Here is a 26,292-nt window from a genome sequence, read left to right as displayed (position 1 = left end):
CTAGAGCCCGTGCTCCGCAACAAGAGAAGCCACTGCAGTGAGAAGCCGGTGCACCGCAACGGAGAGTAGCCCCCGCTCACCGCAACTGGAGAAAGCCCACATGCAGCAACGAAGATCCAACTCAGCCAAAAATAAATAAATAAATAAAATAAATTTATTTAAAAAAATAATAGTAATTTACATGGGAAGAGGATCTGTACATGAGTAGATATATATAATGTTCAATTGAACCTGATTGTGCACACCCAGAACAAACACTATTCTGCTCATTACCCCAATTTAAAAAATTAAAACCACGAACAACAATTAATGAGACATAAAGTTATTGGGGTTTGCCCTGGCACATCCCATTCTAATTTACAACCTAGGAACACAACTTTCAGGAAGGCTCTGCTGCCCTAGTAACCAGACTTGGGAATGGAGAAATGCTGCCGCCTTGTGGCCGTTTCCCACAACAGCAGCTTTAAACACAGGGCTAAGGGTCACTTGAGATTCACAGTAATTGTAGGGCCGTAAATGACACGTGTCCTCAAAACATGTCCTGGGGTAGGTAATGGCCAAGAAAGTTCACAACACGGAAAATTTTTCAAGAAAACAATTTGAAGAGGTAAGTGTTACTCACTCGGTTGTTTTAAAAAAAGAAGAACATGGATAAAAGCTCAATATCAGGAATTATTGGTTGGATGCAAATCCAAACTACAAAAAGATTTCACCACCCAATATTCAAAATGCCATCCGTAAAAAGTCTACAAACAATGCATGCTGACGGGTTGGGGGAGAAATGCATACCCACTATGCTGTTGGTTGGATGTAAACTGGTAACAGCTAATCATGAGAACAGAACGGAGCTGCGTTTAAAAGGTAAAAATTGAGCTACCATATCATGCGGCCGATCCCCTAATGGGCCTATACCCTAAGAAGACCAGAATGGGAAAGGCACAGACAGGCAAACATGCCCTGCAGCAATATTTACAATAGCCAAGCCATGCAAGCAAACAAAATGTCCATCAACAGATAAATGGACAAAGAAGAAGTGGTATACGTACCGAATGGAATAGTAGCCTCGGGAAAAAAATGAACAATGCCGTTTGCAGGACTACACATGAGCCTAGAAATAATCATAGTACGTTACGTAAGTCAAAAGGGAATGACAAATATCCTATGATATCATTTATACGTGTTATCCTAAGATTGCTCCCAATGAACATATTTCCACAGAAAAACACACTCACAGACTGATAAAACAAACTAATGGTTAACCAAAATGAAAGGTGGGAGGATGGATAAATTAGGATTATTAGGAAATTAGCATACATATACTAACATATGTTAAATGTATATAAACATATAACATATAAACTATATGAATTATATAATCACCAATACATATAAAATATATCATGACAAAACACCTACCAAATACCAAGGGAGGTCTACTCAACATTCTGTAATAACATACATGGTAACAGGATCCGAAGATGAACAGACATATGTATGAATCATTGACCAGATTCTGTACAGCCAGACAATCACAACACTCTAATCAAATTTCCTCCGATAAGAAATATAAATTAAATTTAAAAAACGAACATAAGTAAGGAGACATAAACTTCTGGGGGCTTGTCCCAGCACATTCCACTCTAATTTACAACCGAGGAACACGACGTCCAGGAAGACTCTGTTGCCCTAGTAACAAGAGTTGAGAACGTAATAATGCTGCCGCCTTGTGGCTGTTTCCCACAACAGCAGCTTTAAACACAGTGCTAATGGTCGCTTAATAGTCACGAGGACTGCGGGGCTGTAAATGATACCTGCCCTCAAAAAATGTCCTGGGGTAGGGAATAGGCAAGAAATTTCAACACATGACAAAGTTTTCAAGAAGTCAATATGAGAGGGAAGTTGTACTCACTCTTTAAAAAAAAAAAGGAAAAGGAAAAAAAAGACATGCCTAAAGCTCAGTATAAGGAATTATTAGCTGCATGCAAATCCAACGTCCACAAAGGTTTCAGCTCACACCAGTCAAATGACCATCAGCAAAAAGTCTACAAACTATAAATGCTGAAGAGGTTTTAGGGAACTGTGTACCTTCTAGCTGCTGATGGGGTGTAAAGTGCTAACAGCACTAATGAAAACTGAATGCAGCTGCTTTAAAAGGTAAAAATTGAGCTACCGTATGATGCGGCAGGGCACCTTCTGGGCCTATAACCTAAGACCACCAGAATCGGAAAGACAGAGGCAGGCAAATGTGCACTGCAGCAATATTGAAAGAGCCAAGACATGGAAGCAAAAAAAAGCTCCATAAACAGATGAATGGACAAAGAAGAAGTGGTATATGTACAGAATGGAATATTAGCCACGAAAAAAAATAAAAGAATGGCATATGCAGCACCACGGATGAGCCTAGAGATAATCACACAACGTGAAGTACGTCAGATTGCGAAAGACAAATGTTCTACGATATCACTTATGTTATCTGAAAATTCATAAAAATGAACATATTTCCATAGGGAAAGACAATCTCAGATGGAGAAGACAAACTTATGGTTAAGCCAAAGAAAAGGTGTGAGGAATGGACAAATTAGGATATTGGGGTTAACAAACATATACTAATACATATAAAATATATCATCCCCAAAGACCTATGGAATACCAAGAGTGGTCTATTCAACACTCTACAATAACCTACATGGAAAAGGACACAAAGATCAATAGATATATGTATATGTGTACATGAACAAGATTCTGTGCAGCTAGAACAAAAGACATTTTAAAATCCAATTTGCTCTGATAAAAATGAAAACTTAAAGACACAAACAAGAATTAAGGAGGCTAAAACTTATGGGGGTTTGTCCTGACACATTCCACTCTAATCTGCAACCTAAAAGCACAACTTGCAGCAAGGTTCTGTTTCCCTAGCAAGCAGAGTTGGCAATGTAGAAATGCTGCCACCTTAAGGCCGTTTCCTCAAACAGCAGCTTTAAATCCACTGCTAATGGTCACTAATATTCACAAGGACTGCAGGGCTGTAAATGACTCATGCCCTCAAAAACTGTCCTGGGGTAGGGAATGGCCAAAAAAATCCAAACGCGGCAAATTTTTCAAGAAGGAAATTTGAAGTTGTAAGTTTAGCTGAATCTTAAAAAAAATGAAAAGGACATTGATCCACGCAAAACATCAGGAATTATTAGACGCATGCAAATCCAATCTACACAAACGTATCACCTCACACCAGTCAGAATGACCATCAGCAAAACGTCAACAAACAATAGATGTTGAAGAAGTTGTGGAGAATAGCGTAACCTCTCGGTCTAAGTGGGATGTAAACTGGTAACCGCCAATAATAGGAACAGAATGGCAGTGCGTTGAAAGGTAAAAATTGAGTCCCCATATGATCCGGAAGGCCCACTATTGGGCCTGTCACCTGTGAAAGCCAGCATCAAAAAGACACAGGATGGAACATCGTGTATTGCAGCAGTATTTACAATAGCCAAGACATGGAAGCAACAAAAATGTCCATCATCAGATGAATGGACGAAAAAGTGGTCCATGTACACAATGCAATATTAGACACAGAAAAGAATGAAACAATGCCGTTTGCAGCACCATAGACGAGGCTACAGACAATCACACAACTTGAAGTAAGTCAGAAAGCGAGAGACACATATCCTATGATATCACGTATAGGTCTTATGTAAAAATTGATAGGAATGAACCTATTTCCACAGAGAAGGACACTCACGTGTTCAGAAAACAAGCTTGTGCTTAACCAAACGGAAAGGTGTGAGGAATGTATAACGGAGGATATTGGGTTTAACAGACATATGCTAATACTTATAAAATATATAATCATCAGACATACCGAATACCAAGAGAGGTCTACACAACATTCTGTAATAATCTCTACGGAACAGGATCCAAACATGAAAAGATATATGAATCAATGAAAGACATTCTGTACACCTAGAACAAACACAACATTGCAATCAAATTTGCTCTGAGAAAAATGAAAATTAAACTGAGAATATCAACAACAAATAAGTAGACATAGTTTCTGGGGGTTTGTCCTGGCACATTCCACTCTACTTTACAACCTACAAACAGGACTTCCAGGAAGGCTGTGTTGCCCTAGTAACCAGAGTTGGGAATATAGAAATGCTGCCCCCTTGTGGCCGTTTCCTGCAACAGCAGCTTTAAATGCAGAACTAATGGTCATGTGATATTCACAATTACTACAGGGCTGTAAAGGACACCTGCCCTCAAAAAATGTCCTGGTGCAGGTAATGGCCACAGGAATTGAGAACATGGCAAATTTTTCAAGGAAACAATTTGAAGAGGTGAGTTTCTCTGTTTTACTTAAAAAAAAAACGTAGATGAAAGCTCAATATCGGGAATTATTAGACGCATGCAAATCCAACCTACAAAAAGGTATCACCACCCAACACTCAAAATGCCATCAGTAAAAAGTCTACAAACAATAAATTCTGAAGGGGTTTTAGAGAACTGTGTACCCTCTAGTTGCTGGTGGGATGTACACTGGTAACAGCCAGTAGTGAGAACAGAATGGAGGTGCGTTGAAAGGGAAAAATTTGAACTACCATATGATCTAGTAGGCCCACTGCTGGGCCTAATCCCTGAGAAGACCAGAATCCAAAAGACACAGGCTGGCAATCCTGCACTGCATCAATATTTAGCATTGCCAAGACTTGGAAGTAACCAAAATGTCCATCCACAGATGAATGCACAAAGAAGAAGTGGTCCATGTACACAATGCAATATTCGCCATGGAAAAGGATGAAACACTGCTCTTTGCAGCACCATAGATGAGCCTAGAGATAATCACAGAACATGAGGTAAGTCGGAAAGCAGCCGACAAATAACCTGTGATATCACTCCTAGCTGTTACCTAACAACTGACACGTATGAACATATTTCCACAGAGAAAGACTCTCACAGACTTAGAAAACAAACTATGGTTATCTAAAAGGAAAGGTGGGAGGAATGGATACATTAAGATTAGGGTTACCGTACGTATGCAAATACATATTAAACACACGTATCAAAAAGACCGACCATATACCAAGGGAGGTCTACTGAACGCTCTGTAATAATTTACACGGGGGCTTGCCTGGTGGCACCGTGGTTAAGAATCCACCTGCCAATGCAGGGGACACAGGTTCGATCCCTGGTTCGGGAAGGTCCCACATGCAGCAGAGCAACTAAGCCCGTGCACCACAACTAATGAGCCTACGCTCTGGAGCCCATGAGCCATAACTACTGAGCCCATGCGCCACAACTACTGAAGCCCACACGCCTAGAGCCCGTGCTCCGCGACAAGAGAAGCCACTGCAGTGAGAAGCCGGTGCACCGCAACGGAGAGTAGCCCCCGCTCACCGCAACTGGAGAAAGCCCACATGCAGCAACGAAGATCCAACTCAGCCAAAAATAAATAAATAAATAAAATAAATTTATTTAAAAAAATAATAGTAATTTACATGGGAAGAGGATCTGTACATGAGTAGATATATATAATGTTCAATTGAACCTGATTGTGCACACCCAGAACAAACACTATTCTGCTCATTACCCCAATTTAAAAAATTAAAACCACGAACAACAATTAATGAGACATAAAGTTATTGGGGTTTTCCCTGGCACATCCCATTCTAATTTACAACCTAGGAACACAACTTTCAGGAAGGCTCTGCTGCCCTAGTAACCAGACTTGGGAATGGAGAAATGCTGCCGCCTTGTGGCCGTTTCCCACAACAGCAGCTTTAAACACAGGGCTAAGGGTCACTTGAGATTCACAGTAATTGTAGGGCCGTAAATGACACGTGTCCTCAAAACATGTCCTGGGGTAGGTAATGGCCAAGAAAGTTCACAACACGGAAAATTTTTCAAGAAAACAATTTGAAGAGGTAAGTGTTACTCACTCGGTTGTTTTAAAAAAAGAAGAACATGGATAAAAGCTCAATATCAGGAATTATTGGTTGGATGCAAATCCAAACTACAAAAAGATTTCACCACCCAATATTCAAAATGCCATCCGTAAAAAGTCTACAAACAATGCATGCTGACGGGTTGGGGGAGAAATGCATACCCACTATGCTGTTGGTTGGATGTAAACTGGTAACAGCTAATCATGAGAACAGAACGGAGCTGCGTTTAAAAGGTAAAAATTGAGCTACCATATCATGCGGCCGATCCCCTAATGGGCCTATACCCTAAGAAGACCAGAATGGGAAAGGCACAGACAGGCAAACATGCCCTGCAGCAATATTTACAATAGCCAAGCCATGCAAGCAAACAAAATGTCCATCAACAGATAAATGGACAAAGAAGAAGTGGTATACGTACCGAATGGAATAGTAGCCTCAGGAAAAAAATGAACAATGCCGTTTGCAGGACTACACATGAGCCTAGAAATAATCATAGTACGTTACGTAAGTCAAAAGGGAATGACAAATATCCTATGATATCATTTATACGTGTTATCCTAAGATTGCTCCCAATGAACATATTTCCACAGAAAAACACACTCACAGACTGATAAAACAAACTAATGGTTAACCAAAATGAAAGGTGGGAGGATGGATAAATTAGGATTATTAGGAAATTAGCATACATATACTAACATATGTTAAATGTATATAAACATATAACATATAAACTATATGAATTATATAATCACCAATACATATAAAATATATCATGACAAAACACCTACCAAATACCAAGGGAGGTCTACTCAACATTCTGTAATAACATACATGGTAACAGGATCCGAAGATGAACAGACATATGTATGAATCATTGACCAGATTCTGTACAGCCAGACAATCACAACACTCTAATCAAATTTCCTCCGATAAGAAATATAAATTAAATTTAAAAAACGAACATAAGTAAGGAGACATAAACTTCTGGGGGCTTGTCCCAGCACATTCCACTCTAATTTACAACCGAGGAACACGACGTCCAGGAAGACTCTGTTGCCCTAGTAACAAGAGTTGAGAACGTAATAATGCTGCCGCCTTGTGGCTGTTTCCCACAACAGCAGCTTTAAACACAGTGCTAATGGTCGCTTAATAGTCACGAGGACTGCGGGGCTGTAAATGATACCTGCCCTCAAAAAATGTCCTGGGGTAGGGAATAGGCAAGAAATTTCAACACATGACAAAGTTTTCAAGAAGTCAATATGAGAGGGAAGTTGTACTCACTCTTTAAAAAAAAAAAGGAAAAGGAAAAAAAAGACATGCCTAAAGCTCAGTATAAGGAATTATTAGCTGCATGCAAATCCAACGTCCACAAAGGTTTCAGCTCACACCAGTCAAATGACCATCAGCAAAAAGTCTACAAACTATAAATGCTGAAGAGGTTTTAGGGAACTGTGTACCTTCTAGCTGCTGATGGGGTGTAAAGTGCTAACAGCACTAATGAAAACTGAATGCAGCTGCTTTAAAAGGTAAAAATTGAGCTACCATATGATGCGGCAGGGCACCTTCTGGGCCTATAACCTAAGACCACCAGAATCGGAAAGACAGAGGCAGGCAAATGTGCACTGCAGCAATATTGAAAGAGCCAAGACATGGAAGCAAAAAAAAGCTCCATAAACAGATGAATGGACAAAGAAGAAGTGGTATATGTACAGAATGGAATATTAGCCACGAAAAAAAAATAAAAGAATGGCATATGCAGCACCACGGATGAGCCTAGAGATAATCACACAACGTGAAGTACGTCAGATTGCGAAAGACAAATGTTCTACGATATCACTTATGTTATCTGAAAATTCATAAAAATGAACATATTTCCATAGGGAAAGACAATCTCAGATGGAGAAGACAAACTTATGGTTAAGCCAAAGCAAAGGTGTGAGGAATGGACAAATTAGGATATTGGGGTTAACAAACATATACTAATACATATAAAATATATCATCCCCAAAGACCTATGGAATACCAAGAGTGGTCTATTCAACACTCTACAATAACCTACATGGAAAAGGACACAAAGATCAATAGATATATGTATATGTGTACATGAACAAGATTCTGTGCAGCTAGAACAAAAGACATTTTAAAATCCAATTTGCTCTGATAAAAATGAAAACTTAAAGACACAAACAAGAATTAAGGAGGCTAAAACTTATGGGGGTTTGTCCTGACACATTCCACTCTAATCTGCAACCTAAAAGCACAACTTGCAGCAAGCTTCTGTTTCCCTAGCAAGCAGAGTTGGCAACGTAGAAATGCTGCCACCTTAAGGCCGTTTCCTCAAACAGCAGCTTTAAATCCACTGCTAATGGTCACTAATATTCACAAGGACTGCAGGGCTGTAAATGACTCATGCCCTCAAAAACTGTCCTGGGGTAGGGAATGGCCAAAAAAATCCAAACGCGGCAAATTTTTCAAGAAGGAAATTTGAAGTTGTAAGTTTAGCTGAATCTTAAAAAAAAATGAAAAGGACATTGATCCACGCAAAACATCAGGAATTATTAGACGCATGCAAATCCAATCTACACAAACGTATCACCTCACACCAGTCAGAATGACCATCAGCAAAACGTCAACAAACAATAGATGTTGAAGAAGTTGTGGAGAATAGCGTAACCTCTCGGTCTAAGTGGGATGTAAACTGGTAACCGCCAATAATAGGAACAGAATGGCAGTGCGTTGAAAGGTAAAAATTGAGTCCCCATATGATCCGGAAGGCCCACTATTGGGCCTGTCACCTGTGAAAGCCAGCATCAAAAAGACACAGGATGGAACATCGTGTATTGCAGCAGTATTTACAATAGCCAAGACATGGAAGCAACAAAAATGTCCATCATCAGATGAATGGACGAAAAAGTGGTCCATGTACACAATGCAATATTAGACACAGAAAAGAATGAAACAATGCCGTTTGCAGCACCATAGACGAGGCTACAGACAATCACACAACTTGAAGTAAGTCAGAAAGCGAGAGACACATATCCTATGATATCACGTATAGGTCTTATGTAAAAATTGATAGGAATGAACCTATTTCCACAGAGAAGGACACTCACGTGTTCAGAAAACAAGCTTGTGCTTAACCAAACGGAAAGGTGTGAGGAATGTATAACGGAGGATATTGGGTTTAACAGACATATGCTAATACTTATAAAATATATAATCATCAGACATACCGAATACCAAGAGAGGTCTACACAACATTCTGTAATAATCTCTACGGAACAGGATCCAAACATGAAAAGATATATGAATCAATGAAAGACATTCTGTACACCTAGAACAAACACAACATTGCAATCAAATTTGCTCTGAGAAAAATGAAAATTAAACTGAGAATATCAACAACAAATAAGTAGACATAGTTTCTGGGGGTTTGTCCTGGCACATTCCACTCTACTTTACAACCTACAAACAGGACTTCCAGGAAGGCTGTGTTGCCCTAGTAACCAGAGTTGGGAATATAGAAATGCTGCCCCCTTGTGGCCGTTTCCTGCAACAGCAGCTTTAAATGCAGAACTAATGGTCATGTGATATTCACAATTACTACAGGGCTGTAAAGGACACCTGCCCTCAAAAAATGTCCTGGTGCAGGTAATGGCCACAGGAATTGAGAACATGGCAAATTTTTCAAGGAAACAATTTGAAGAGGTGAGTTTCTCTGTTTTACTTAAAAAAAAAAACGTAGATGAAAGCTCAATATCGGGAATTATTAGACGCATGCAAATCCAACCTACAAAAAGGTATCACCACCCAACACTCAAAATGCCATCAGTAAAAAGTCTACAAACAATAAATTCTGAAGGGGTTTTAGAGAACTGTGTACCCTCTAGTTGCTGGTGGGATGTACACTGGTAACAGCCAGTAGTGAGAACAGAATGGAGGTGCGTTGAAAGGGAAAAATTTGAACTACCATATGATCTAGTAGGCCCACTGCTGGGCCTAATCCCTGAGAAGACCAGAATCCAAAAGACACAGGCTGGCAATCCTGCACTGCATCAATATTTAGCATTGCCAAGACTTGGAAGTAACCAAAATGTCCATCCACAGATGAATGCACAAAGAAGAAGTGGTCCATGTACACAATGCAATATTCGCCATGGAAAAGGATGAAACACTGCTCTTTGCAGCACCATAGATGAGCCTAGAGATAATCACAGAACATGAGGTAAGTCGGAAAGCAGCCGACAAATAACCTGTGATATCACTCCTAGCTGTTACCTAACAACTGACACGTATGAACATATTTCCACAGAGAAAGACTCTCACAGACTTAGAAAACAAACTATGGTTATCTAAAAGGAAAGGTGGGAGGAATGGATACATTAAGATTAGGGTTACCGTACGTATGCAAATACATATTAAACACACGTATCAAAAAGACCGACCATATACCAAGGGAGGTCTACTGAACGCTCTGTAATAATTTACACGGGGGCTTGCCTGGTGGCACCGTGGTTAAGAATCCACCTGCCAATGCAGGGGACACAGGTTCGATCCCTGGTTCGGGAAGGTCCCACATGCAGCAGAGCAACTAAGCCCGTGCACCACAACTAATGAGCCTACGCTCTGGAGCCCATGAGCCATAACTACTGAGCCCATGCGCCACAACTACTGAAGCCCACACGCCTAGAGCCCGTGCTCCGCAACAAGAGAAGCCACTGCAGTGAGAAGCCGGTGCACCGCAACGGAGAGTAGCCCCCGCTCACCGCAACTGGAGAAAGCCCACATGCAGCAACGAAGATCCAACTCAGCCAAAAATAAATAAATAAATAAAATAAATTTATTTAAAAAAATAATAGTAATTTACATGGGAAGAGGATCTGTACATGAGTAGATATATATAATGTTCAATTGAACCTGATTGTGCACACCCAGAACAAACACTATTCTGCTCATTACCCCAATTTAAAAAATTAAAACCACGAACAACAATTAATGAGACATAAAGTTATTGGGGTTTTCCCTGGCACATCCCATTCTAATTTACAACCTAGGAACACAACTTTCAGGAAGGCTCTGCTGCCCTAGTAACCAGACTTGGGAATGGAGAAATGCTGCCGCCTTGTGGCCGTTTCCCACAACAGCAGCTTTAAACACAGGGCTAAGGGTCACTTGAGATTCACAGTAATTGTAGGGCCGTAAATGACACGTGTCCTCAAAACATGTCCTGGGGTAGGTAATGGCCAAGAAAGTTCACAACACGGAAAATTTTTCAAGAAAACAATTTGAAGAGGTAAGTGTTACTCACTCGGTTGTTTTAAAAAAAGAAGAACATGGATAAAAGCTCAATATCAGGAATTATTGGTTGGATGCAAATCCAAACTACAAAAAGATTTCACCACCCAATATTCAAAATGCCATCCGTAAAAAGTCTACAAACAATGCATGCTGACGGGTTGGGGGAGAAATGCATACCCACTATGCTGTTGGTTGGATGTAAACTGGTAACAGCTAATCATGAGAACAGAACGGAGCTGCGTTTAAAAGGTAAAAATTGAGCTACCATATCATGCGGCCGATCCCCTAATGGGCCTATACCCTAAGAAGACCAGAATGGGAAAGGCACAGACAGGCAAACATGCCCTGCAGCAATATTTACAATAGCCAAGCCATGCAAGCAAACAAAATGTCCATCAACAGATAAATGGACAAAGAAGAAGTGGTATACGTACCGAATGGAATAGTAGCCTCGGGAAAAAAATGAACAATGCCGTTTGCAGGACTACACATGAGCCTAGAAATAATCATAGTACGTTACGTAAGTCAAAAGGGAATGACAAATATCCTATGATATCATTTATACGTGTTATCCTAAGATTGCTCCCAATGAACATATTTCCACAGAAAAACACACTCACAGACTGATAAAACAAACTAATGGTTAACCAAAATGAAAGGTGGGAGGATGGATAAATTAGGATTATTAGGAAATTAGCATACATATACTAACGTATGTTAAATGTATATAAGCATATAACATATAAACGATATGAATTATATAATCACCAATACATATAAAATATATCATGACAAAACACCTACCAAATACCAAGGGAGGTCTACTCAACATTCTGTAATAACATACATGGTAACAGGATCCGAAGATGAACAGACATATGTATGAATCATTGACCAGATTCTGTACAGCCAGACAATCACAACACTCTAATCAAATTTCCTCCGATAAGAAATATAAATTAAATTTAAAAAACGAACATAAGTAAGGAGACATAAACTTCTGGGGGCTTGTCCCAGCACATTCCACTCTAATTTACAACCGAGGAACACGACGTCCAGGAAGACTCTGTTGCCCTAGTAACAAGAGTTGAGAACGTAATAATGCTGCCGCCTTGTGGCTGTTTCCCACAACAGCAGCTTTAAACACAGTGCTAATGGTCGCTTAATAGTCACGAGGACTGCGGGGCTGTAAATGATACCTGCCCTCAAAAAATGTCCTGGGGTAGGGAATAGGCAAGAAATTTCAACACATGACAAAGTTTTCAAGAAGTCAATATGAGAGGGAAGTTGTACTCACTCTTTAAAAAAAAAAGGAAAAGAAAAAAAAAAGACATGCCTAAAGCTCAGTATAAGGAATTATTAGCTGCATGCAAATCCAACGTCCACAAAGGTTTCAGCTCACACCAGTCAAATGACCATCAGCAAAAAGTCTACAAACTATAAATGCTGAAGAGGTTTTAGGGAACTGTGTACCTTCTAGCTGCTGATGGGGTGTAAAGTGCTAACAGCACTAATGAAAACTGAATGCAGCTGCTTTAAAAGGTAAAAATTGAGCTACCGTATGATGCGGCAGGGCACCTTCTGGGCCTATAACCTAAGACCACCAGAATCGGAAAGACAGAGGCAGGCAAATGTGCACTGCAGCAATATTGAAAGAGCCAAGACATGGAAGCAAAAAAAAGCTCCATAAACAGATGAATGGACAAAGAAGAAGTGGTATATGTACAGAATGGAATATTAGCCACGAAAAAAAATAAAAGAATGGCATATGCAGCACCACGGATGAGCCTAGAGATAATCACACAACGTGAAGTAAGTCAGATTGCGAAAGACAAATGTTCTACGATATCACTTATGTTATCTGAAAATTCATAAAAATGAACATATTTCCATAGGGAAAGACAATCTCAGATGGAGAAGACAAACTTATGGTTAAGCCAAAGAAAAGGTGTGAGGAATGGACAAATTAGGATATTGGGGTTAACAAACATATACTAATACATATAAAATATATCATCCCCAAAGACCTATGGAATACCAAGAGTGGTCTATTCAACACTCTACAATAACCTACATGGAAAAGGACACAAAGATCAATAGATATATGTATATGTGTACATGAACAAGATTCTGTGCAGCTAGAACAAAAGACATTTTAAAATCCAATTTGCTCTGATAAAAATGAAAACTTAAAGACACAAACAAGAATTAAGGAGGCTAAAACTTATGGGGGTTTGTCCTGACACATTCCACTCTAATCTGCAACCTAAAAGCACAACTTGCAGCAAGGTTCTGTTTCCCTAGCAAGCAGAGTTGGCAACGTAGAAATGCTGCCACCTTAAGGCCGTTTCCTCAAACAGCAGCTTTAAATCCACTGCTAATGGTCACTAATATTCACAAGGACTGCAGGGCTGTAAATGACTCATGCCCTCAAAAACTGTCCTGGGGTAGGGAATGGCCAAAAAAATCCAAACGCGGCAAATTTTTCAAGAAGGAAATTTGAAGTTGTAAGTTTAGCTGAATCTTAAAAAAAAATGAAAAGGACATTGATACACGCAAAACATCAGGAATTATTAGACGCATGCAAATCCAATCTACACAAACGTATCACCTCACACCAGTCAGAATGACCATCAGCAAAACGTCAACAAACAATAGATGTTGAAGAAGTTGTGGAGAATAGCGTAACCTCTCGGTCTAAGTGGGATGTAAACTGGTAACCGCCAATAATAGGAACAGAATGGCAGTGCGTTGAAAGGTAAAAATTGAGTCCCCATATGATCCGGAAGGCCCACTATTGGGCCTGTCACCTGTGAAAGCCAGCATCAAAAAGACACAGGATGGAACATCGTGTATTGCAGCAGTATTTACAATAGCCAAGACATGGAAGCAACAAAAATGTCCATCATCAGATGAATGGACGAAAAAGTGGTCCATGTACACAATGCAATATTAGACACAGAAAAGAATGAAACAATGCCGTTTGCAGCACCATAGACGAGGCTACACACAATCACACAACTTGAAGTAAGTCAGAAAGCGAGAGACACATATCCTATGATATCACGTATAGGTCTTATGTAAAAATTGATAGGAATGAACCTATTTCCACAGAGAAGGACACTCACGTGTTCAGAAAACAAGCTTGTGCTTAACCAAACGGAAAGGTGTGAGGAATGTATAACGGAGGATATTGGGTTTAACAGACATATGCTAATACTTATAAAATATATAATCATCAGACATACCGAATACCAAGAGAGGTCTACACAACATTCTGTAATAATCTCTACGGAACAGGATCCAAACATGAAAAGATATATGAATCAATGAAAGACATTCTGTACACCTAGAACAAACACAACATTGCAATCAAATTTGCTCTGAGAAAAATGAAAATTAAACTGAGAATATCAACAACAAATAAGTAGACATAGTTTCTGGGGGTTTGTCCTGGCACATTCCACTCTACTTTACAACCTACAAACAGGACTTCCAGGAAGGCTGTGTTGCCCTAGTAACCAGAGTTGGGAATATAGAAATGCTGCCCCCTTGTGGCCGTTTCCTGCAACAGCAGCTTTAAATGCAGAACTAATGGTCATGTGATATTCACAATTACTACAGGGCTGTAAAGGACACCTGCCCTCAAAAAATGTCCTGGTGCAGGTAATGGCCACAGGAATTCAGAACATGGCAAATTTTTCAAGGAAACAATTTGAAGAGGTGAGTTTCTCTGTTTTACTTAAAAAAAAAACATAGATGAAAGCTCAATATCGGGAATTATTAGACGCATGCAAATCCAACCTACAAAAAGGTATCACCACCCAACACTCAAAATGCCATCAGTAAAAAGTCTACAAACAATAAATTCTGAAGGGGTTTTAGAGAACTGTGTACCCTCTAGTTGCTGGTGGGATGTACACTGGTAACAGCCAGTAGTGAGAACAGAATGGAGGTGCGTTGAAAGGGAAAAATTTGAACTACCATATGATCTAGTAGGCCCACTGCTGGGCCTAATCCCTGAGAAGACCAGAATCCAAAAGACACAGGCTGGCAATCCTGCACTGCATCAATATTTAGCATTGCCAAGACTTGGAAGTAACCAAAATGTCCATCCACAGATGAATGCACAAAGAAGAAGTGGTCCATGTACACAATGCAATATTCGCCATGGAAAAGGATGAAACACTGCTCTTTGCAGCACCATAGATGAGCCTAGAGATAATCACAGAACATGAGGTAAGTCGGAAAGCAGCCGACAAATAACCTGTGATATCACTCCTAGCTGTTACCTAACAACTGACACGTATGAACATATTTCCACAGAGAAAGACTCTCACAGACTTAGAAAACAAACTATGGTTATCTAAAAGGAAAGGTGGGAGGAATGGATACATTAAGATTAGGGTTACCGTACGTATGCAAATACATATTAAACACACGTATCAAAAAGACCGACCATATACCAAGGGAGGTCTACTGAACGCTCTGTAATAATTTACACGGGGGCTTGCCTGGTGGCACCGTGGTTAAGAATCCACCTGCCAATGCAGGGGACACAGGTTCGATCCCTGGTTCGGGAAGGTCCCACATGCAGCAGAGCAACTAAGCCCGTGCACCACAACTAATGAGCCTACGCTCTGGAGCCCATGAGCCATAACTACTGAGCCCATGCACCACAACTACTGAAGCCCACACGCCTAGAGCCCGTGCTCCGCAACAAGAGAAGCCACTGCAGTGAGAAGCCGGTGCACCGCAACGGAGAGTAGCCCCCGCTCACCGCAACTGGAGAAAGCCCACATGCAGCAACGAAGATCCAACTCAGCCAAAAATAAATAAATAAATAAAATAAATTTATTTAAAAAAATAATAGTAATTTACATGGGAAGAGGATCTGTACATGAGTAGATATATATAATGTTCAATTGAACCTGATTGTGCACACCCAGAACAAACACTATTCTGCTCATTACCCCAATTTAAAAAATTAAAACCACGAACAACAATTAATGAGACATAAAGTTATTGGGGTTTTCCCTGGCACATCCCATTCTAATTTACAACCTAGGAACACAACTTTCAGGAAGGCTCTGCTGCCCTAGTAACCAGACTTGGGAATGGAGAAATGCTGCCGCCTTGTGGCCGTTTCCCACAACAGCAGCTTTAAACACAGGGCTAAGGGTCACTTGAGATTCACAGTAATTGTAGGGCCGTAAATGACACGTGTCCTCAAAACATGTCCTGGGGTAGGTAATGGCCAAGAAAGTTCACAACACGGAAAATTTTTCAAGAAAACAATTTGAAGAGGTAAGTGTTACTCACTCGGTTGTTTTAAAAAAAGAAGAACATGGATAAAAGCTCAATATCAGGAATTATTGGTTGGATGCAAATCCAAACTACAAAAAGATTTCACCACCCAATATTCAAAATGCCATCCGTAAAAAGTCTACAAACAATGCATGCTGACGGGTTGGGGGAGAAATGCATACCCACTATGCTGTTGGTTGGATGTAAACTGGTAACAGCTAATCATGAGAACAGAACGGAGCTGCGTTTAAAAGGTAAAAATTGAGCTACCATATCATGCGGCCGATCCCCTAATGGGCCTATACCCTAAGAAGACCAGAATGGGAAAGGCACAGACAGGCAAACATGCCCTGCAGCAATATTTACAATAGCCAAGCCATGCAAGCAAACAAAATGTCCATCAACAGATAAATGGACAAAGAAGAAGTGGTATACGTACCGAATGGAATAGTAGCCTCGGGAAAAAAATGAAAAATGCCGTTTGCAGGACTACACATGAGCCTAGAAATAATCATAGTACGTTACGTAAGTCAAAAGGGAATGACAAATATCCTATGATATCATTTATACGTGTTATCCTAAGATTGCTCCCAATGAACATATTTCCACAGAAAAACACACTCACAGACTGATAAAACAAACTAATGGTTAACCAAAATGAAAGGTGGGAGGATGGATAAATTAGGATTATTAGGAAATTAGCATACATATACTAACATATGTTAAATGTATATAAACATATAACATATAAACTATATGAATTATATAATCACCAATACATATAAAATATATCATGACAAAACACCTACCAAATACCAAGGGAGGTCTACTCAACATTCTGTAATAACATACATGGTAACAGGATCCGAAGATGAACAGACATATGTATGAATCATTGACCAGATTCTGTACAGCCAGACAATCACAACACTCTAATCAAATTTCCTCCGATAAGAAATATAAATTAAATTTAAAAAACGAACATAAGTAAGGAGACATAAACTTCTGGGGGCTTGTCCCAGCACATTCCACTCTAATTTACAACCGAGGAACACGACGTCCAGGAAGACTCTGTTGCCCTAGTAACAAGAGTTGAGAACGTAATAATGCTGCCGCCTTGTGGCTGTTTCCCACAACAGCAGCTTTAAACACAGTGCTAATGGTCGCTTAATAGTCACGAGGACTGCGGGGCTGTAAATGATACCTGCCCTCAAAAAATGTCCTGGGGTAGGGAATAGGCAAGAAATTTCAACACATGACAAAGTTTTCAAGAAGTCAATATGAGAGGGAAGTTGTACTCACTCTTTAAAAAAAAAAGGAAAAGAAAAAAAAAAGACATGCCTAAAGCTCAGTATAAGGAATTATTAGCTGCATGCAAATCCAACGTCCACAAAGGTTTCAGCTCACACCAGTCAAATGACCATCAGCAAAAAGTCTACAAACTATAAATGCTGAAGAGGTTTTAGGGAACTGTGTACCTTCTAGCTGCTGATGGGGTGTAAAGTGCTAACAGCACTAATGAAAACTGAATGCAGCTGCTTTAAAAGGTAAAAATTGAGCTACCGTATGATGCGGCAGGGCACCTTCTGGGCCTATAACCTAAGACCACCAGAATCGGAAAGACAGAGGCAGGCAAATGTGCACTGCAGCAATATTGAAAGAGCCAAGACATGGAAGCAAAAAAAAGCTCCATAAACAGATGAATGGACAAAGAAGAAGTGGTATATGTACAGAATGGAATATTAGCCACGAAAAAAAATAAAAGAATGGCATATGCAGCACCACGGATGAGCCTAGAGATAATCACACAACGTGAAGTAAGTCAGATTGCGAAAGACAAATGTTCTACGATATCACTTATGTTATCTGAAAATTCATAAAAATGAACATATTTCCATAGGGAAAGACAATCTCAGATGGAGAAGACAAACTTATGGTTAAGCCAAAGAAAAGGTGTGAGGAATGGACAAATTAGGATATTGGGGTTAACAAACATATACTAATACATATAAAATATATCATCCCCAAAGACCTATGGAATACCAAGAGTGGTCTATTCAACACTCTACAATAACCTACATGGAAAAGGACACAAAGATCAATAGATATATGTATATGTGTACATGAACAAGATTCTGTGCAGCTAGAACAAAAGACATTTTAAAATCCAATTTGCTCTGATAAAAATGAAAACTTAAAGACACAAACAAGAATTAAGGAGGCTAAAACTTATGGGGGTTTGTCCTGACACATTCCACTCTAATCTGCAACCTAAAAGCACAACTTGCAGCAAGGTTCTGTTTCCCTAGCAAGCAGAGTTGGCAACGTAGAAATGCTGCCACCTTAAGGCCGTTTCCTCAAACAGCAGCTTTAAATCCACTGCTAATGGTCACTAATATTCACAAGGACTGCAGGGCTGTAAATGACTCATGCCCTCAAAAACTGTCCTGGGGTAGGGAATGGCCAAAAAAATCCAAACGCGGCAAATTTTTCAAGAAGGAAATTTGAAGTTGTAAGTTTAGCTGAATCTTAAAAAAAAATGAAAAGGACATTGATACACGCAAAACATCAGGAATTATTAGATGCATGCAAATCCAATCTACACAAACGTATCACCTCACACCAGTCAGAATGACCATCAGCAAAACGTCAACAAACAATAGATGTTGAAGAAGTTGTGGAGAATAGCGTAACCTCTCGGTCTAAGTGGGATGTAAACTGGTAACCGCCAATAATAGGAACAGAATGGCAGTGCGTTGAAAGGTAAAAATTGAGTCCCCATATGATCCGGAAGGCCCACTATTGGGCCTGTCACCTGTGAAAGCCAGCATCAAAAAGACACAGGATGGAACATCGTGTATTGCAGCAGTATTTACAATAGCCAAGACATGGAAGCAACAAAAATGTCCATCATCAGATGAATGGACGAAAAAGTGGTCCATGTACACAATGCAATATTAGACACAGAAAAGAATGAAACAATGCCGTTTGCAGCACCATAGACGAGGCTACAGACAATCACACAACTTGAAGTAAGTCAGAAAGCGAGAGACACATATCCTATGATATCACGTATAGGTCTTATGTAAAAATTGATAGGAATGAACCTATTTCCACAGAGAAGGACACTCACGTGTTCAGAAAACAAGCTTGTGCTTAACCAAACGGAAAGGTGTGAGGAATGTATAACGGAGGATATTGGGTTTAACAGACATATGCTAATACTTATAAAATATATAATCATCAGACATACCGAATACCAAGAGAGGTCTACACAACATTCTGTAATAATCTCTACGGAACAGGATCCAAACATGAAAAGATATATGAATCAATGAAAGACATTCTGTACACCTAGAACAAACACAACATTGCAATCAAATTTGCTCTGAGAAAAATGAAAATTAAACTGAGAATATCAACAACAAATAAGTAGACATAGTTTCTGGGGGTTTGTCCTGGCACATTCCACTCTACTTTACAACCTACAAACAGGACTTCCAGGAAGGCTGTGTTGCCCTAGTAACCAGAGTTGGGAATATAGAAATGCTGCCCCCTTGTGGCCGTTTCCTGCAACAGCAGCTTTAAATGCAGAACTAATGGTCATGTGATATTCACAATTACTACAGGGCTGTAAAGGACACCTGCCCTCAAAAAATGTCCTGGTGCAGGTAATGGCCACAGGAATTGAGAACATGGCAAATTTTTCAAGGAAACAATTTGAAGAGGTGAGTTTCTCTGTTTTACTTAAAAAAAAAAACGTAGATGAAAGCTCAATATCGGGAATTATTAGACGCATGCAAATCCAACCTACAAAAAGGTATCACCACCCAACACTCAAAATGCCATCAGTAAAAAGTCTACAAACAATAAATTCTGAAGGGGTTTTAGAGAACTGTGTACCCTCTAGTTGCTGGTGGGATGTACACTGGTAACAGCCAGTAGTGAGAACAGAATGGAGGTGCGTTGAAAGGGAAAAATTTGAACTACCATATGATCTAGTAGGCCCACTGCTGGGCCTAATCCCTGAGAAGACCAGAATCCAAAAGACACAGGCTGGCAATCCTGCACTGCATCAATATTTAGCATTGCCAAGACTTGGAAGTAACCAAAATGTCCATCCACAGATGAATGCACAAAGAAGAAGTGGTCCATGTACACAATGCAATATTCGCCATGGAAAAGGATGAAACACTGCTCTTTGCAGCACCATAGATGAGCCTAGAGATAATCACAGAACATGAGGTAAGTCGGAAAGCAGCCGACAAATAACCTGTGATATCACTCCTAGCTGTTACCTAACAACTGACACGTATGAACATATTTCCACAGAGAAAGACTCTCACAGACTTAGAAAACAAACTATGGTTATCTAAAAGGAAAGGTGGGAGGAATGGATACATTAAGATTAGGGTTACCGTACGTATGCAAATACATATTAAACACACGTATCAAAAAGACCGACCATATACCAAGGGAGGTCTACTGAACGCTCTGTAATAATTTACACGGGGGCTTGCCTGGTGGCACCGTGGTTAAGAATCCACCTGCCAATGCAGGGGACACAGGTTCGATCCCTGGTTCGGGAAGGTCCCACATGCAGCAGAGCAACTAAGCCCGTGCACCACAACTAATGAGCCTACGCTCTGGAGCCCATGAGCCATAACTACTGAGCCCATGCGCCACAACTACTGAAGCCCACACGCCTAGAGCCCGTGCTCCGCGACAAGAGAAGCCACTGCAGTGAGAAGCCGGTGCACCGCAACGGAGAGTAGCCCCCGCTCACCGCAACTGGAGAAAGCCCACATGCAGCAACGAAGATCCAACTCAGCCAAAAATAAATAAATAAATAAAATAAATTTATTTAAAAAAATAATAGTAATTTACATGGGAAGAGGATCTGTACATGAGTAGATATATATAATGTTCAATTGAACCTGATTGTGCACACCCAGAACAAACACTATTCTGCTCATTACCCCAATTTAAAAAATTAAAACCACGAACAACAATTAATGAGACATAAAGTTATTGGGGTTTTCCCTGGCACATCCCATTCTAATTTACAACCTAGGAACACAACTTTCAGGAAGGCTCTGCTGCCCTAGTAACCAGACTTGGGAATGGAGAAATGCTGCCGCCTTGTGGCCGTTTCCCACAACAGCAGCTTTAAACACAGGGCTAAGGGTCACTTGAGATTCACAGTAATTGTAGGGCCGTAAATGACACGTGTCCTCAAAACATGTCCTGGGGTAGGTAATGGCCAAGAAAGTTCACAACACGGAAAATTTTTCAAGAAAACAATTTGAAGAGGTAAGTGTTACTCACTCGGTTGTTTTAAAAAAAGAAGAACATGGATAAAAGCTCAATATCAGGAATTATTGGTTGGATGCAAATCCAAACTACAAAAAGATTTCACCACCCAATATTCAAAATGCCATCCGTAAAAAGTCTACAAACAATGCATGCTGACGGGTTGGGGGAGAAATGCATACCCACTATGCTGTTGGTTGGATGTAAACTGGTAACAGCTAATCATGAGAACAGAACGGAGCTGCGTTTAAAAGGTAAAAATTGAGCTACCATATCATGCGGCCGATCCCCTAATGGGCCTATACCCTAAGAAGACCAGAATGGGAAAGGCACAGACAGGCAAACATGCCCTGCAGCAATATTTACAATAGCCAAGCCATGCAAGCAAACAAAATGTCCATCAACAGATAAATGGACAAAGAAGAAGTGGTATACGTACCGAATGGAATAGTAGCCTCGGGAAAAAAATGAAAAATGCCGTTTGCAGGACTACACATGAGCCTAGAAATAATCATAGTACGTTACGTAAGTCAAAAGGGAATGACAAATATCCTATGATATCATTTATACGTGTTATCCTAAGATTGCTCCCAATGAACATATTTCCACAGAAAAACACACTCACAGACTGATAAAACAAACTAATGGTTAACCAAAATGAAAGGTGGGAGGATGGATAAATTAGGATTATTAGGAAATTAGCATACATATACTAACGTATGTTAAATGTATATAAACATATAACATATAAACTATATGAATTATATAATCACCAATACATATAAAATATATCATGACAAAACACCTACCAAATACCAAGGGAGGTCTACTCAACATTCTGTAATAACATACATGGTAACAGGATCCGAAGATGAACAGACATATGTATGAATCATTGACCAGATTCTGTACAGCCAGACAATCACAACACTCTAATCAAATTTCCTCCGATAAGAAATATAAATTAAATTTAAAAAACGAACATAAGTAAGGAGACATAAACTTCTGGGGGCTTGTCCCAGCACATTCCACTCTAATTTACAACCGAGGAACACGACGTCCAGGAAGACTCTGTTGCCCTAGTAACAAGAGTTGAGAACGTAATAATGCTGCCGCCTTGTGGCTGTTTCCCACAACAGCAGCTTTAAACACAGTGCTAATGGTCGCTTAATAGTCACGAGGACTGCGGGGCTGTAAATGATACCTGCCCTCAAAAAATGTCCTGGGGTAGGGAATAGGCAAGAAATTTCAACACATGACAAAGTTTTCAAGAAGTCAATATGAGAGGGAAGTTGTACTCACTCTTTAAAAAAAAAAGGAAAAGAAAAAAAAAAGACATGCCTAAAGCTCAGTATAAGGAATTATTAGCTGCATGCAAATCCAACGTCCACAAAGGTTTCAGCTCACACCAGTCAAATGACCATCAGCAAAAAGTCTACAAACTATAAATGCTGAAGAGGTTTTAGGGAACTGTGTACCTTCTAGCTGCTGATGGGGTGTAAAGTGCTAACAGCACTAATGAAAACTGAATGCAGCTGCTTTAAAAGGTAAAAATTGAGCTACCGTATGATGCGGCAGGGCACCTTCTGGGCCTATAACCTAAGACCACCAGAATCGGAAAGACAGAGGCAGGCAAATGTGCACTGCAGCAATATTGAAAGAGCCAAGACATGGAAGCAAAAAAAAGCTCCATAAACAGATGAATGGACAAAGAAGAAGTGGTATATGTACAGAATGGAATATTAGCCACGAAAAAAAATAAAAGAATGGCATATGCAGCACCACGGATGAGCCTAGAGATAATCACACAACGTGAAGTAAGTCAGATTGCGAAAGACAAATGTTCTACGATATCACTTATGTTATCTGAAAATTCATAAAAATGAACATATTTCCATAGGGAAAGACAATCTCAGATGGAGAAGACAAACTTATGGTTAAGCCAAAGAAAAGGTGTGAGGAATGGACAAATTAGGATATTGGGGTTAACAAACATATACTAATACATATAAAATATATCATCCCCAAAGACCTATGGAATACCAAGAGTGGTCTATTCAACACTCTACAATAACCTACATGGAAAAGGACACAAAGATCAATAGATATATGTATATGTGTACATGAACAAGATTCTGTGCAGCTAGAACAAAAGACATTTTAAAATCCAATTTGCTCTGATAAAAATGAAAACTTAAAGACACAAACAAGAATTAAGGAGGCTAAAACTTATGGGGGTTTGTCCTGACACATTCCACTCTAATCTGCAACCTAAAAGCACAACTTGCAGCAAGGTTCTGTTTCCCTAGCAAGCAGAGTTGGCAACGTAGAAATGCTGCCACCTTAAGGCCGTTTCCTCAAACAGCAGCTTTAAATCCACTGCTAATGGTCACTAATATTCACAAGGACTGCAGGGCTGTAAATGACTCATGCCCTCAAAAACTGTCCTGGGGTAGGGAATGGCCAAAAAAATCCAAACGCGGCAAATTTTTCAAGAAGGAAATTTGAAGTTGTAAGTTTAGCTGAATCTTAAAAAAAAATGAAAAGGACATTGATACACGCAAAACATCAGGAATTATTAGACGCATGCAAATCCAATCTACACAAACGTATCACCTCACACCAGTCAGAATGACCATCAGCAAAACGTCAACAAACAATAGATGTTGAAGAAGTTGTGGAGAATAGCGTAACCTCTCGGTCTAAGTGGGATGTAAACTGGTAACCGCCAATAATAGGAACAGAATGGCAGTGCGTTGAAAGGTAAAAATTGAGTCCCCATATGATCCGGAAGGCCCACTATTGGGCCTGTCACCTGTGAAAGCCAGCATCAAAAAGACACAGGATGGAACATCGTGTATTGCAGCAGTATTTACAATAGCCAAGACATGGAAGCAACAAAAATGTCCATCATCAGATGAATGGACGAAAAAGTGGTCCATGTACACAATGCAATATTAGACACAGAAAAGAATGAAACAATGCCGTTTGCAGCACCATAGACGAGGCTACAGACAATCACACAACTTGAAGTAAGTCAGAAAGCGAGAGACACATATCCTATGATATCACGTATAGGTCTTATGTAAAAATTGATAGGAATGAACCTATTTCCACAGAGAAGGACACTCACGTGTTCAGAAAACAAGCTTGTGCTTAACCAAACGGAAAGGTGTGAGGAATGTATAACGGAGGATATTGGGTTTAACAGACATATGCTAATACTTATAAAATATATAATCATCAGACATACCGAATACCAAGAGAGGTCTACACAACATTCTGTAATAATCTCTACGGAACAGGATCCAAACATGAAAAGATATATGAATCAATGAAAGACATTCTGTACACCTAGAACAAACACAACATTGCAATCAAATTTGCTCTGAGAAAAATGAAAATTAAACTGAGAATATCAACAACAAATAAGTAGACATAGTTTCTGGGGGTTTGTCCTGGCACATTCCACTCTACTTTACAACCTACAAACAGGACTTCCAGGAAGGCTGTGTTGCCCTAGTAACCAGAGTTGGGAATATAGAAATGCTGCCCCCTTGTGGCCGTTTCCTGCAACAGCAGCTTTAAATGCAGAACTAATGGTCATGTGATATTCACAATTACTACAGGGCTGTAAAGGACACCTGCCCTCAAAAAATGTCCTGGTGCAGGTAATGGCCACAGGAATTCAGAACATGGCAAATTTTTCAAGGAAACAATTTGAAGAGGTGAGTTTCTCTGTTTTACTTAAAAAAAAAAAAACGTAGATGAAAGCTCAATATCGGGAATTATTAGACGCATGCAAATCCAACCTACAAAAAGGTATCACCACCCAACACTCAAAATGCCATCAGTAAAAAGTCTACAAACAATAAATTCTGAAGGGGTTTTAGAGAACTGTGTACCCTCTAGTTGCTGGTGGGATGTACACTGGTAACAGCCAGTAGTGAGAACAGAATGGAGGTGCGTTGAAAGGGAAAAATTTGAACTACCATATGATCTAGTAGGCCCACTGCTGGGCCTAATCCCTGAGAAGACCAGAATCCAAAAGACACAGGCTGGCAATCCTGCACTGCATCAATATTTAGCATTGCCAAGACTTGGAAGTAACCAAAATGTCCATCCACAGATGAATGCACAAAGAAGAAGTGGTCCATGTACACAATGCAATATTCGCCATGGAAAAGGATGAAACACTGCTCTTTGCAGCACCATAGATGAGCCTAGAGATAATCACAGAACATGAGGTAAGTCGGAAAGCAGCCGACAAATAACCTGTGATATCACTCCTAGCTGTTACCTAACAACTGACACGTATGAACATATTTCCACAGAGAAAGACTCTCACAGACTTAGAAAACAAACTATGGTTATCTAAAAGGAAAGGTGGGAGGAATGGATACATTAAGATTAGGGTTACCGTACGTATGCAAAT

This window comes from Eubalaena glacialis, chromosome 7, assembly GCF_028564815.1.
Source record: "Eubalaena glacialis isolate mEubGla1 chromosome 7, mEubGla1.1.hap2.+ XY, whole genome shotgun sequence".
Taxonomy (NCBI): domain Eukaryota; kingdom Metazoa; phylum Chordata; class Mammalia; order Artiodactyla; family Balaenidae; genus Eubalaena; species Eubalaena glacialis.
This window is presented reverse-complemented; position numbering follows the sequence as displayed.